This window comes from Silene latifolia, chromosome Y (genome assembly GCF_048544455.1).
Source record: "Silene latifolia isolate original U9 population chromosome Y, ASM4854445v1, whole genome shotgun sequence".
Classification (NCBI taxonomy): domain Eukaryota; kingdom Viridiplantae; phylum Streptophyta; class Magnoliopsida; order Caryophyllales; family Caryophyllaceae; genus Silene; species Silene latifolia.
Genome location: NC_133538.1, coordinates 160296007 through 160311583, shown reverse-complemented (window position 1 = coordinate 160311583; position 15577 = coordinate 160296007). Strand labels below are relative to the sequence as shown.

The 15577-nt window shown below is 38.5% G+C and overlaps 1 long non-coding RNA gene across 1 annotated transcript; it reads right to left on the bottom strand.

The window, feature by feature from the left end:
• Positions 1–11784: 11784 nt before the first annotated feature.
• LOC141633612 (uncharacterized) lies at positions 11785–13813 on the bottom strand. Its single transcript, XR_012538397.1, has 3 exons — positions 13230–13813; positions 12792–12986; positions 11785–11872 (listed from the first exon to the last, which is right to left on the bottom strand). It is a non-coding gene; the product is annotated as an uncharacterized LOC141633612 (long non-coding RNA).
• Between the last annotated feature and the right edge of the window lie 1764 nt (positions 13814–15577).

Below are 15577 nucleotides of genomic sequence, written 5' to 3'. Positions count from 1 at the left end.
AAATATACTTCACAAATACATTTCACGAGTATAAATTGTCACCACATCGATATAATATGTTACTACATATGCATAAGTCAAAAATGGTCCCACGCCGTTGATAATTTAATACATTTTATAGGACTCAAGAACTTTCCGAAATTGGTCACTCTGTTGAGATTTTAATTTTATATGTTACCATTCTCAGTTATATGTTCACTAATAATGATCAATTAAACTAAGTTATATTCAAAAGTAGTAACAAAGTGTCCAATTCTATAAACATAATGAACCATATTAAACTAAGTTGAAATGTAATAGGATACGAACAAACCAAAATTAAAACACCAAAAACTTCATTTTTTAGTGTCCTTGCAAACAATTAACAAATTAATCAAATATACAGACATTAACATGATATATGCGGGTGTGCCAGGCCCGTTCGCACTACGAGAAGTTGCTTTCCTAATAGTGACTTTGAATAATCTGTAGCAACACAAGTCGACAGGGTGACATTAGCGCAAAAAATAGAGATATTCATTAGATATACGACAACATATAACTTTAAATAGTATGTACCTACACTAGTTTACATGGTGACATTATGATTAAAAGTAAAGACAATGATGAGATATACAACAATATGTGCATTTACATAATCTGTCGTACTTAACAGGGTGACATTAGGACAAAAAGTGGAGACATTTATTGGATATTCAACATGTGCTTTTAACTAATGTGTTCTACTCTACTTGACATAGTAACATTAAGATTAAAAGTATAAACGTTCATTAGATATACAACATGTGATGACAATTAGTTAACAAGGTTACATTAGCACCAAAAACTATACTCCATAAGATTCAAACATATTTTACTACACTTCAAACTTATACAACAATATTCAACTTAAGAATAGTCAAACACCATACTCTATAAGATGACAACAAAAACGTCACTCATTAACAACATTAATACCATAAAAAATCTCATTCTAATAATAATGATATTATGCAATCGAAATCTTATTGATTGATTAAAGTGTTCTCTGATATTGATTGATTAAAAATAATAATAATACGATAATCTACCCTAATTTCTCGACAATGTACATGCCTCTCATTCTCGATAAAATAGATGTCCCAAGAATACATACCTTTACTGATAGTGTCAAATATGTCGTGTCTACTGTGACTACGCAGCCTGCGCACTTTGCGCAGCTTGCGCCATCTTCAGAGGAGCCTGCTCATTTCTGTTTTAAACACGGGCTTGGCTCAATAAGTCCGTGTTTTGGGCTTACTTGAGACAACTTAAACTAGAGATGAGTGCATCCCTATATAAACCCCATGCATTTGAAGACCTAATTTACTACCTAATTATTGAATAATCTTAAAAGACTTGTATAAGAAGAATGATACCGTTATTTCAGTAACAAAAATAAATACCTAAGTACTACTAATAGAAGTTAGCGGTAAGTAGGGTCTATCTCCACAAGGAGGCGGTCACTATCCACTTGTCAATTTGGTTTGTCTGAGGTCACAAGATGGGGGGTTTCAATTGTTTGAACTAAAACTAAAGGAGATTAAAGTGAGAAGAGAGTAACAGAAATTAATAGTAAAGGGAGAGAACTATGATTGTTGGTTCATCAATGAATGCCAATTAATCACAGCTAAAGTCATAGATCAGTCAATTGTGTCGGTCTAAGGGGCAATGAATATCTCCTTCCAGTCTCAATTCACCCTAAAATACTATTAGCTTAGCTTCCGCCCTCAATACAGCATCCTATTGTTCACTGCGGGTCTCACCCCTTCCAACCTTCCGGTCTAGGTCAAGGCTTACCAAGGTTAAAAAGGCTAAATGCATCGATTCAAATAGCTAGATACAATTAAAGCAGTGATTAACAACATAGACATAACAATAGCGAACGATCTGTAAACCTAATTAGCAATTAACAATGATTCATCGACTCCCCTAGATCCTAGCAGGGTAATTAGCTAGACATAATAAATAAAACGAAAGCAGAAGAAGAAGAAGAAGTAAATAACATTGTAAATTAAAGAGAGAATAAAGAAGAGAATTACTAAATAAGATCCGGAAAGTAGAGAAGAACAAAGTAGCAGCAGTAACAGGGGAAAAATATTATATCCCCCCGTCCCTCAGGTCATCTGTCGTCTTCCTATTTATAGGAAATACAATTTATTTGACCTAGAAATGAAATAAAGGTAAAAAGGCCCGAGCCCAATAGAAAACCACTCGATCGAGCAATTTAGAATCATTCGATCGAACAGATTCCAGGCAAAACCTCTCGATCGAGTAGAAAACCTACTCAATCGAAGAACTCCAATTATGCGCATTTCGATCGAACATAAATGTTACTCGATCGAAGACTTCTTCTATCCAAAACTACTCGATCAACCATAAAAGCTTTCGATCGAATGACTTGGACTCAACCAGCTACTTGTTTCGTTGATTTCAGCATTGACTTGCTTATTTAGCTTCCGAAATGACTTCACGCATCCCATAACAACGGTATTTCTGCTCCAAATCTACCCATCCTCCAAATGCATGCAAAACGGACGATAAAAGGCTTGATTCCCCACTTTCAGGTCCATTCCTTCAAATAAAGCAAAACAAACCAAAGTAGAATATTCGGGATATTTCGTAGCATAAACTACGAGAATAGCATAGAAATACGTGCATAAAGAGGCCTAAAAAGACTATATAAAATGCACGTATCAAATATCCCCAAACCAAACCTTTACTCGTCCTCGAGTAAACTAAATGTAAACTAATGGAATGGAAAAGTAAACTCGGAGCTAGTTACAAATGCCCACTTTGACCAATTTAATGCAGCAAACTAACACTTATAGCAAAAACTGTCAAATGCAAACGAGTTATGAGATGTTTATAATAAAGCTGAGCCGTCGACCTTGCAAGACCTTTAATGATGGACTCTCACGGGTCACTCTTCTCTCATGAATCAAAGGGTAAGCATATGTATAAGAGAGAAAGAAATATAGTCGCTCACCTAAACTACGACCCACATAAACATGCATGCAATCTAATATGATAGACAATTCTAGCTACTGTACACACATTCCAACCAAACAAGGTCTGTCACAGCCGAAGGCTTACAAAAGTATGGTAAAGTGAGGCAATGGGTAAGAAAAGGCAAAACATTTATGGGAATATGGAGGTATAGGCGGCCAAGCTAGTACCTAAACAGAACCATGTAACAACATCCGATTCTCACTCAATTATAGAATTAAGCACATGTGCCCTTCATTCGGCACCAAAACTCACCAAACTGAACTGAACATACTCCTCAATAGATATAAATAAAGCATAGGAGCAGAAACCGATCTTATAATCAAACATCTTTTTTTTTCTTCAAATTTTTCCTTCCTTTTTCTTCCTTTTTTTTCGGTTTCTTTTTTTTTTTTTTTTTTTTTTTCATTTTTCAATTTTTTTTCATCTCATCCTCATTCTTTCCTTTCTACCAACTCCAAATTGATACAATACAAACCAAACTTGGCACGATGAAATATATACCACAAAACAATCTAAACTAGCTTGAAAAGGCAGGCTAAATTTGGGATGTAGTTAAGGGTCAAGAGGCAAATTTGGCTAAATGTGGAGTTTAATGGGTAAAATGAAAGAAAAGGGAAATGTAAGCACCTTCCTGCATGTGACACCAACCACTAACCCGAATGTGTGTAGGCAATAAGGAATTGAATTTCATAAAAGTCCAAATTGATGAACATGTTATGCAAGGAGTAACTACTCACAATGCTACATGAAACTGGTCATAAATGAAACCAGTTTATAAGGCTCTAAATCTTTAGAATTTATAAGTAGCTTGCCAAAATTATCAGGTCAAGTCTATTCGTTCAGCTATATTTTAACATTAACTCGTAGATATGCAAATGACAAAGCTAAAAAGATAATTAGTTTTTACAAGGCTTAAGAAAAAGGACAAATTATAGTGCAATTTCATCATAGAAATCTACCATTCTGACTCAACTTATATGGAAAAATAAACGTGAAATGTTTTGAGATTTTCTGAAATTTTTTAAGTTTTATGAGATTATTGAATTTTATAAAAATAGACAACAATGCATACAGAAATTAAACGTGATAACAGAAATGCAATAAAAACAATATGCAGACACAGATATGGATGCATAACCTCCCCAAACCAAACCGTACAATGCCCTTATTGTACCTAAAAATAGGGAAAGGAAATGCAAACTAAAAGGAGAGAGAGACTGTGGAAAACTCACAAGAAGACGCGAAGAAGGGACCTCCCCAAACCGACCATGAACATGGGAGGTCGCTAATAGCTGCAAAACAGCGTCGGAGGAAGCGAATCAAGTCAAAAGCACTCGATCGAGGTGACAGAATAATCGATCGAGTGACTTGGGCGTCCAAAACAGTTCGATCGAGGAAGTAGGGCTCTCGATCAAAAGATCCTCTTTGGCAGGCACTCGATCGAGAAGTATATGTGTTCGACCGAGTGAAATTATCACCAAAAGGGTTCGATCGAGTATATAAAGTACTCGATCGAGACAGCCCCTGAAACTAACAAAACGAGCTACTGCCTCAGTCTATGGTTTAAAAACCAATTATTACAAACACAACTAAAAATGTTTAAAAAATAAATAACTAAAAATTAAATCTCCGGGTTGCCTCCCGGGTAGCGCTAGTTTCAGACAGGCCCCAGCTCGACCTTTTCTTCTTCATCGAGCCTTTCTAATTTAGCCTGGTCAAAACAACTCAAAGCAAAATTTGATACGGTCGTTATGTACCAAAAATAAATACCTAGCTACTACTAACAGAAGTCAGCGGTAAGTAGGGTCGAAGCTCTTAGCATTAGATCATAAATCTGCGCATGTGCTACACAAGAGCATAAGTAGCACCATAATATGACAATAATATAGGAAATTAAAATGTAAAACCGTTTAAGCCTAACAAATTTCCTATGACAGCTCCTAAATTTGTCCATAAAATATAGGAGCTCGGGAGCAATTAAGAATAATCTAAGGCACCGTTTCAGTTTAACGAATTTCTGACGACAAAAATGGTGAAAATTTAGTAACTTATTCGTCCATAGAGGAGGGGGTCGAGCATCGGAAGAAAAAATAGGAGTCATATGAGCTAGCGTATTAGTAATACCAACAATAATGAAATTATCGTTAACTACCTCAATTTGGTTGCTCTCACTGTCGGAATCGTTGATAAAAGAATGTATTACCTCTTCTGTGCTAGGAGTAATTACTGACTCAGCTGTCTTCTCATTCCCCTCCTTCGTGGGTTCTATCCCGTATATCGCAGCCTCTAGTGCGTCCAGCTCGGCTTTGAAAAGGGAAGATTCACCGTAGCCATTGTCGTCGTCAAAATTGTCATCCAAAACGAACCAAGATGACGTTGCATTGCTCTCCATGGCCAATATGGTCGATCGAGTAAAGATAGGACTCGATCGAGGGCATTCCTTCTGAATTTTACTCGATTGAGTACATGAACTAGCTCGATCGAGAACTTACTCAAAACAGCTGTTCGATCGAGTGGTATAATCTATTCGATCGAACATTTCCTCAGGTATTTCACTCAATCGACCGCCATAATCATTTCGATCGAGTACAAGTTGCTGTATAACGCACTAATCTTCGCATGAAGCTTCGTTTTCAGATTGACTTACGTACTCCGAGTAATATGGATCATCAATACCAATAGGCAACTCGGGTCCTTCATGGGAAAGACCACTCTCAGCGTGCCTAAGGTCCGTCTCAGCAGCTAACTGAGCTATTTCAGACTCGAGCTCATTAATTTGAGCGTAATTAAGTCTATCATGCTCCTGCAATTGGAGCGCAAGCGCCATCACCAAAGATTTCAGTTCAGCAATCTCTTCTTTCAGCTTATCAGGAGGAGGAGCTTGTTGTTGCGGTGGCCAAATGAATGGAGGCTTTTGATAGCCCCGTTGATAAAGCGGATGTGGCGGCACAATTGCAAAAGGTTGACTAGCTTGTCTATGCTGCTTGAACGCATAGACCTCGTCATTTCCCGCTAAGCAAACCGCTGCAATGTGCCTAGCAGCACCACATCTCCCATAGTGAACCACCTGCTGCACCATAGAATGGAACATAGGTGGAAGGTCAAAGGTACTCAAGCCTTCTCTTTGACGATCTTTTACCTAGAACTGTCTAGGTAGGACCTGTAAGACCTATCAAAACAGCACTAAAGAAAAAGATGAGAACGGCCTCAAGGAGTAAATTCCTTGAGGCTAAAGACAGACAAAAATAAACAAGCAAGAAAATAGTTGCCTCCCCGGCAACGGCGCCAAAATTTGATACCGTCGTTTCAGTACCAAAAATAAATACCTAAGTACTACTAACAGAAGTTAGCGGTAAGTAGGGTCGATCTCCACAGGGAGGCGGTCAGTATCCACTTGTCAATTCGGTCTGTCTGAAGTCACAAGATGGGGGGTTTGAATTGTTTGAACTAAAACTAAAGGAGATTAAAGTAAGAAGAGAGTAAGAGAAATTAATAGTAAAGGGAGAGAACTATGATTGTTGGTTCATCAATGAATGCCGATTAATCACAGCTAAAGTCACAGATCAGTCAATTGTTTCGGTCTAAAGGGCAATGAATATCTCCTTGCGGTCTCAATTCGCCCTAAAATACTATTAGCTTAGCTTCCGCCCTCACTAAAGCATCCTATTGTTCACTGCGAGTCTCACCCCTTCCAACCTTCCGGTCTAGGTCAAGGCTTACCAAGGTTAAAAAGGCTAAATGCATCGATTCAAATAGCTAGATACAATTAAAGCAGTGATTAACAACATAGACATAACAATAGCGAACGATTTGTAAACCTAATTAGCAATTAACAACGATTCATCGACTCCCCTAGATCCTAGAAGGGTAATTAGCTAGACATAATAAATAAAACAAAAGTAGCAGAAGAAGAAGAAGTAAATAACATTGTAAATTAAAGAGAGAATAAAGAAGAGAATTACTAAATAAGATCCGGAAAGTAGAGAAGAACAAAGTAGCAGCAGTAACAGGGGAAAAATATTATATCCCCCCGTCCCTTAGGTCATCTGTCGTCTTTCTATTTATAGGAATACAATTTATTTGACCTAGAAACGAAATAAAGATAAAAAGGCCCGAGCCCAATAGAAAACCACTCGATCGAGAAATTTAGAATCACTCGACCGAACAGATTCCTGGCAAAACCTCTCGATCGAGTAGAAAACCTACTCGATCGAGGAACTCCAGTTATGCGCATTTCGATCGAACATAAATGTTACTCGATCGAAGACTTCTTCTATCCAAAACTACTCAAGCGACCACAAAAGCTTTCGATCGAATTACTTGGACTCAACCAGCTACTTGTTTCGTTGATTTCAGCATTGACTTGCTTATTTAGCTTCCGAAATGACTTCACGCATCCCATAACAGCGGTATTTCCGCTCCAAATCTACTCATCCTCCAAATGCATGCAAAACGGACGATAAAAGGCTTGATTCCACCACTTTCAAGTCCATTCCTGCAAATAAAGCAAAACAAACCAAAGTAGAATATTCGGGGCATTTCATAGCATAAACTATAAGAATAGCATAGAAATACGTGCATAAAGAGGCCTAAAAAGACTATTCAAAATGCACGTATCAAAGAACACTTAGTATTTGGGTGAAAGTTGTAAGCTTTTATTGGATTTTTATGTCATTCTTTCCACAATTCTTGGATTAACCCATGATTATGGAAGGCTAGACCTTTTTCTTGGTGTAATTTGGTGAGACACTACTCTCCTTAAGTTTGTAAGAACCTCTTAATCTTTCCTCTATAATTATTACATGTTTCCTTGTTTTCATTGTTTATGTTGGATGTTATTATGTTAGGAGTCATAAACCTTGCATGTTAATCATCTTACTATTGCAATCCTTGTAGCAAGCTTGCATATTTACAGCGTTGGATTAAAGTTTGTATCTTTGTGAGTGGAACTTGTATGTTAATATTTGGGATAGTTGGATTAAGCCTCCTAAAGGATTAATCTTGGCACTTTTTTTTTGGATTTTGTTCTTAATGATCTCTTATGCAATCCTTCTTGTGGTTTTCAATTAGATGACCATATTAGTAAGACCAACTACTCTAGCTGAGGAGTAAGTATTCACTATCTTGCATAAGTAGTTGAGTAATTGTTGAGGGAAGAAAAAGAGAGGATCTTTATGCTTAGAAAGTAGTTGTTGAGCTTTGTTACACCAAGTTTCCCCCTTATATTAATCTTTGCATATCAAGTGTTTATTGGTTTGATTCTTAGGAATGTTTACATCTTTAGTTTTGTAATGCTTGTTTCCAATCAAATGCCTTTCTCCATTTATGTCATCACTTGTTTACCATTGTTCATAATCATTGTTTGTTGATAAACTTAGTTAGTAAGTCTTAATTATGGTTAGTGTCTTAATTAGTCCATAGATTCCTCATTGGGTGTTACATAGTTTACAATTCAAGTATTAGTTAAACTCCCTTCTCTTGGGTTCGACCCTTTACTTCCACTTTACTATCGTGTCAGTTTAAAGTTATTAGAGTCAAGTTTAGGTTATAAATTTTTAATTTGGTAGGCTAATTCTAGTATTTTCGACACCTACTATTATACTAACCAAATTTTGGCGCCGTTGCCGGGGAAGGCAACATAGCTCGAACTTGACGTTGTGAACTTGTGTTTGGTTACTCTTATCTCCTTGTTATTTTTAGAAGTAATTGGTAGTTTTGATCTATCTTGTTTAGTGTGAAGGTTTATGCCTAGTTCTCAACAAGGTAGTGAAACCCCTTTTGACGGAGAAGACGAATTTGGAGCGTATTCTTGGTTATTCACAAACCCTTGGTACACGCAGGCACTAAGGGGAGAATAACTTGAAGAAGAGACCTTTGAACCACTTTCGGTTGATTCAATAGAAGTAGAATATTCACAAATGGCTAATGATACAAGAACCATCCGGGAGATCCGGGCAAGAAACTATGATACTCAATCTCTATGCATTGCCTACCCACCCATGGGAGCCAATGCAAATTTCGAGTTGAAGGGCTATTTCATCCACAATCTACCCAAGTTTCATGGGCATGCGGGGGATGACCCCAACCGTCATCTCTCTGAATTTCATAGGATGTGTGAAGGTGCTATACCAAATGGTGTCACGGAAGACCAATTTAAGTTGCGAGCTTTTCCATTCTCCTTACTAGATGCGGCAAAGGATTGGCTATTCTACCTCCAACCGGGTATAATTTGTACTTGGAAGGACATGAAAGCGGCATTTCTTGAAAAATACTACCCCGATTCAAGACATAACCATGCCAAGAAAGCCATCACTTCTCCGGAACAAGATCCAAGTGAAAGCTCGTATGAGTATTGGGAAAGGTTCAAGAAGGTTGTTGCCCAATGTCCCTACCATGGACTAAGTAGTGGTGATATTTTGGTTAACTTTTTTGATGGCCTCACTCAACAATATAAAATTATGGTGAATGCCGCTACGGGTGGTGGGGTTGACAACTACTCCGTGGCGGAGGCAAATGAGATCATAGAAAGGTTGGCCTCTAGCACAAGGAACTATGGAAGAAGTCGGGGGTCAAAGACTCTTAACTCCATTGAGACACCTTCTTCTTCCAACCACAAGCTTGAGAAAACCGTGGATGATCTCACAAAAATTGTTGCTCAACTAGTGGAAAACAATCAAGGAGGAGCACAAGGATCTAATGTGGAGTGCAATTTTTGTCAAGGTCCACACCCGATGGAGACTTGCCCCATCATGGAAGAACATGGGATAAGCAAGGAAACGTGAGTGCCATGATGCATGGTCAATATAACTATAGGAACCCCAATGGGGGAGGGTATTACAAGTATGACCCAAGTGGCAACACTTACAACATTGGGTCAAGGGACAACCCCAAACTTTCTTGGGGAGGGGATACCTCAAGAAGCTTTCAAAATGGCCAATTCAATCACTTGAGGAACTCCAACTCACAAGGTCAAAGCACAAATTATCAAAGAAACAACAATCTTCAACAAGCAAAAGGAGGATCCTTCTAATTTGGAAACCAAGGACATCAAGGGAATTTCCAAGGTAACAACAAGACTTTCCAACAAGGAGGGGGCTCTTCCTCTCAAGGAGATGAATATTTATCTACAAAAGAGATGTTTAAGTTGATCATGAAAGGGCAAGCCGAAAATACCAAAAGGTTTGACAAGATGGATGCGGACAAGCTTGGAAGTGATGCTGGGTTAAAAATCTTGAGATTCAACTTGGCCAACTTGCACAAGAGATGGCCAAGAACAATCAAAAGAACTCCAATTCGATTCCATCTACAACATTTCCACCAAAGGAAAATGCAAGCTCAATGACCTTGAGGAAGGGGAGAACTCTAGAGGCCCCTCCAAAGAAATAGAGGAAGACAAAGTCAAGAGACAAGGTGGTGGAAGTTGAGGAACAACTAGAAGAGGAGCTTGTGATTGAAAAAGAGAAAGAGACACCCTTAAAAGCTAATGGAGAAGAAGTAAAGAGTCCCTTCAGCAATGACAAGGGAAGGAAGGGAAACAACAACACCAAAGATCCTATTGAGGAGATTGAAAAAGAATATGTTGTGGAGGTACCCTTTCATCATGCTCTCACACATTCTAAGAGGTTTGAAAGAGATCATGCTAATAAAACTGATACTATGAGTACAACTTATATTGCCGATCCACAAATAAACTGCGATAAACCGCGGCTCTGATTGCCATTTTATCATAGTCCGCAGCTGCACTGCACGACCCAAGCCACGATCGCTACCATGTCGTGATTTAATAGCATGCCATCCGCCTCATAGCCTAAAATGATTGAAATAGCTCACAGATATCATTTGACTTCTTAAATAAAATGTTAAGTTCTAAATTTACTAAGCCCAAAATTTGCTCATCCAACTCAAACAAATTTGTACACCAGATATACAAAGGGATGTAGGGGATATATCTATGAATTAATAGCAAATTAAGCCACCGACAGAACCAACCCTCACATAAACTAATCCCTAAGAAACATCATATGACAAAAAAAAAGTGACCTCATACTTTTAGGCCTCTGAGTGAAAGACCTTATTAAATACCAAAATTAAGGCAGCAGCCAGAAATTAGCGTACGGAAAATCCAAATATTGGGGAAAGTAGCAAGTATCAAATGAGTGTGTGCGGCGAAATGTTTGAGAGGCTAATCTGTTAATACTTACACTGTTTTGTCCTAAAATGAAAAGTAGTCTCGTAACGAGAGCTCTGTCCATGCATGACAACAGGGGCTGACCCACTGCTAAGCATGGTGTACACCAAAGAAAAAAATTAATGTGAGAAAAATTATACTTGCTACACCATAATTACCCATTTAATGCTAAGTAATTAATCAACTTCTAGAATTGTATGCTCATTTGGTGCAAGTAATTAATCAACTTCTAAAACTGAATGCAAATTTACTGCTCACTTTGGAAATCTACACTCTCGACTCCCCAAATCGTGGGGTTTAACATTAATGCAGTTAATTTTTTATTGTCTCAAACAACATACTTGTATACAGTACTTGTTATGTAATTTTGTAATATGAAGTACTTATCTAATAAGGTATTCTCTCTTTGGTTTCTCATTTTGATTCATATAAATATAAATATGTGAGTATATAAAAATAATATTAAAAACACAAACAAAATAGTAATGACGGAATTGCTATAATGAATACGTTTTAGTTTTGACCCAGCCCGAGAACTTGAATAGAAATGACGAATAACGAGTTGGTTGTCCAATAGATAACATTCCAATCATTGGTTATTTTTAATAACATTATAATTTTTGCTACACCATAGATAAATTTCTGGGTCCGTCCCTGCATGACAAGCAGCATAAATAAAGAGTCAAAGTAACAGTCTAGAAGCAAAAGGGAAAATAGCATTACAACTTGAAAGGGGAAAATGTAAGAAAAACCAAAGGGTATGACCTAAGTGCCTCAAGTTCACCAACATGGCCTAGACACTGAACCAAAGCATAATTTGCTGATGATTAAGTTGTTTTTTAAATTCGTCAATTGCATGAAATCATCATTCTATAGCCTAAGCTCAGTAGCATGAAAAACGTCAACCTATCTAGCAGTTAACCCCATCAGACCTTAAACACCTTCTGTAGTCTCTATATCATGAACTTATTCACCACAGCATCACGGGCAGCACTCATGATCATACATCAGCCAAACTTCAACTGAACCACCCTCCTGCTCTTCATCTTATGTGCCAAATGATACACAAGAAAGACCATTCTTTACAAATTGCAATATGTTGTGCCCATCCAAACTCAATACAGTGAAGGGCACTCAACGATACTTGGTGATTTTGCCCCAAGTATTCATCCCCTGTCAACACATAATGCCCACAATGGATTCCACCTACCAATTCTCACCTTAACGAACAAGGTGACGGTAGCTCAAAAGTCCCACAAATAAGGGAAAGTTCATTTTCGAATCAAAAACTAACGCCTAGCTATATTATATTACTGCACTATGTTCACCCTTTACCATTTGTTTCCATCTCTCTTCTGACTAAGCATCAAGTTGCTCCTTCCTTGATATGTATGTATGCAAACACTAACTTGTGATCAAAATAATAAAAGCACCAGAGAATACTACCTTTGATCAAAGCATAAGCAAGTCAGCAGTAGAGTATTAGAGTCAAGACAAATGACAAAATTAACAAGCAACATCGGAAAAAACAAATGTCATCGTTGGAGAAACTGTCACAAAATCTACAGATTACCTTCAGAAGCTCATAAATGTAGTAGCGTATGTCATAATCAAGTAATGTCGGGTACAAAACTTGGAAATCTGAAGCGTTGACATACTCAAATATCAAGCTCGGTGTTTTAGAATGCTGATCTCTCACGGTATCAAGAAGCTTTATAGTATTTAGTCCACCACACAGATTCTGAAGAATCTTTATTTCTCTTTTAATCTGCCAAAAAAATCAGTCACAATCAGCTCCAGGTTTAGATGCATTCACACAAGTCAGAACCATCAAAACCATTGCAGTTAGAGGAACGCGAATAACCTGGATAAAAGGAGTAACAGATAAGGTAAGGGAAATTCATTTTTGCATCATAGGCCAGACTACAGATTAATGGAACAGCAGACCAGCCATATCATGATAAACATACTACTATATCATCAGTAAAACCATCACTAACTCAGCGCTTACCTATACTAAAAAATAACAGCGGCTTTGTTGCAGTGAAAGAAGCACACATCTTATTCTCTTCCATAATCAGTTGTTAGGATAAGTCAATATCCCATCGTATAGGCAGGGATGCCACACAGTCATTTTAGCACGCAAACAAGCCAAAATGATTTACTCAGTTATTTAAAAAAACATCTCCTTACTCCTTAGCTATCGTAGATGCACAGCGATACGGTAATACAGTAACACCAAATGAGAACTAGATTGAATTCAAATATCGTGTGTGTTTTGGTAAAAATTTACCGATTACGATTTAATTTTGTGAGTGATAGTGATTATTCTTAATGCAGATTATGGTCTAAATGCAATGACGAGAATAACAAAATAGAGACAAACAAAAAGAATAACACAGAGGATTTTTGGTGACGCGGAAAACCCGGTGTGGGAACAACCGCGGGGGGAGTCGGAATCCTACCAACTTTGCACTATAATCGATATAAAATGCCCAAGTAAGGAAATACAAATGTTATGTTGCTAGATAATTATCGTTGATTGTTGATGGATTTTTTGGGAATGAAGTGTTACTTGAGTCGAATGTTCCTCCCTTTGAGTGTTGATTATCTCGCCATTATATAGCCGCTGGAGTCAGAACTAGGGTTCTTCTGCTTCTGTTCCCGAATACCAGGTCAACTTCTAAAGAATAGGGAGTTGTTGGTTGACCTAGCAGATGACTTCTTTTGCACGTGTGCTTTTTTATGGGCCAAAGTGTGTTTGTTTTCCTTTTAATCCCATGGTCCACATCTCGCCACTTCATCAATTCTATACTCTTCTCGTCCACCAATCCTCGTGTGCCACGCGGCCAACCTTTTGCCATCCATTTCACCAGTGAAAAGTTACCACGTCTTAGGTGTATAAAAAGGTGATTTTTATCCATAACAATTGCCCCCAAATTTCCGTCTCAAATATTTTTTTTAGGCGGGAATTTCCGTTGCGATGCGGAGAGCTGACGGAGCTTATCAGTTACCTTAGCCTTGATAACTTCCCTACCTCTCTCAACTGCCGTAATAACTCTCCCACTCTCGCACTAACTCTTCCTCTCTCTCCTTTATATCCCCTCGGTTTCCTCACTCCCTTCTTCTTTCCCAACTTTTTTCATCATCACTCCCTCTTCCCTAACTTCCCCTCCATCAATCAGTAAAATTATTTCCGGCCGTTGCAGGTATTCCGTCTTCTTCCTTACTTCTCTGCTTTCTTTCTTTTCTTTCTTCGTATATAATGTCACAAAAATCTGATTCCTCGACCTCGGCCTCGGATCCGGTGATGCCACCTGATCTCTTCCCTCCTGGCGGTGTACTCTCCGCTAAGCACTCATGTGACTCCGATTTTACCCCGGAGGATCTTGCCCATATCGGGGAAACATTTGGTTTCTCCGATGATGTGGTGCTTCACATTCCAACCCCGGGCCAAAAAGCCGACTCAGTGAGGGCGGGGTGGATATGTTTATATGAATATGCTTTCCGTCTGGGTTTGAGCTTTCCTTTTCCTCCTCTGATTCAAGAGTTTCTTAACTTGAATCATCACTTGGCTATTTGCCAAGTGGCTCCATATACTTGGCGGACCTTGCTTGCGATTGATGCTATGAATAACCGTTTTGGTTATGGGATTGGTCTCTCGGACCTTGCACACTTGTTTTCGGTCAGGTCCCTCAGTCGGGGTCAAGTGACCATTCAGGTTCGAGACGGGGAAAAGAATTGCATCATCTTCCCCGTGAAGCCGGATGACAGCAAGTGGTTTTCTCGCTTTATTTTCGTGAAAATTGATACTCTTCCTGCTCCTACTGACTACATTGTCAGTGTCTGGCGATCAACAGATGGTATTTGCATGCTCTTATTCCTGTGTATTTTTCTTTGATGCTTATATTTCCTTACTTGGTTTTTTGTGCAGATTTGTGCCCCTTGCCTTTGTCCCCTGACAGAACCGCATCTCTTTCCAAGCTATTCGGTCCACCTCCGGAAAATAGGACTTTCCCAAACTGTTCCAGGATTACGCTATTGTGGTGAAGAAAGCAGTCTTGAGGAAAAAGATTCAATGTCGACTAGTGCGTTGTTCTTCCTTTTTGACTAGGTTACATTTCGGATATTTCATATATCCAGTTCGACTTGATCTTTCTTTGCTTCCAGGTTCGCAAAATCTAGAATTTGCTGGACGATGTTACGCTCGAGAAAAAGAAAAGGAGCGGTTGCGGTTGCCCCCAAGCCTACGAGAAAAGAAAGTCTACACCGCCCAGTTCGGACCTCGTCCCAAGAGAAGGTCTCACTGGCATTAGTCGGGCCAAGGAGCGGACTCTATCGAAGCTACTCCTCTGGCTG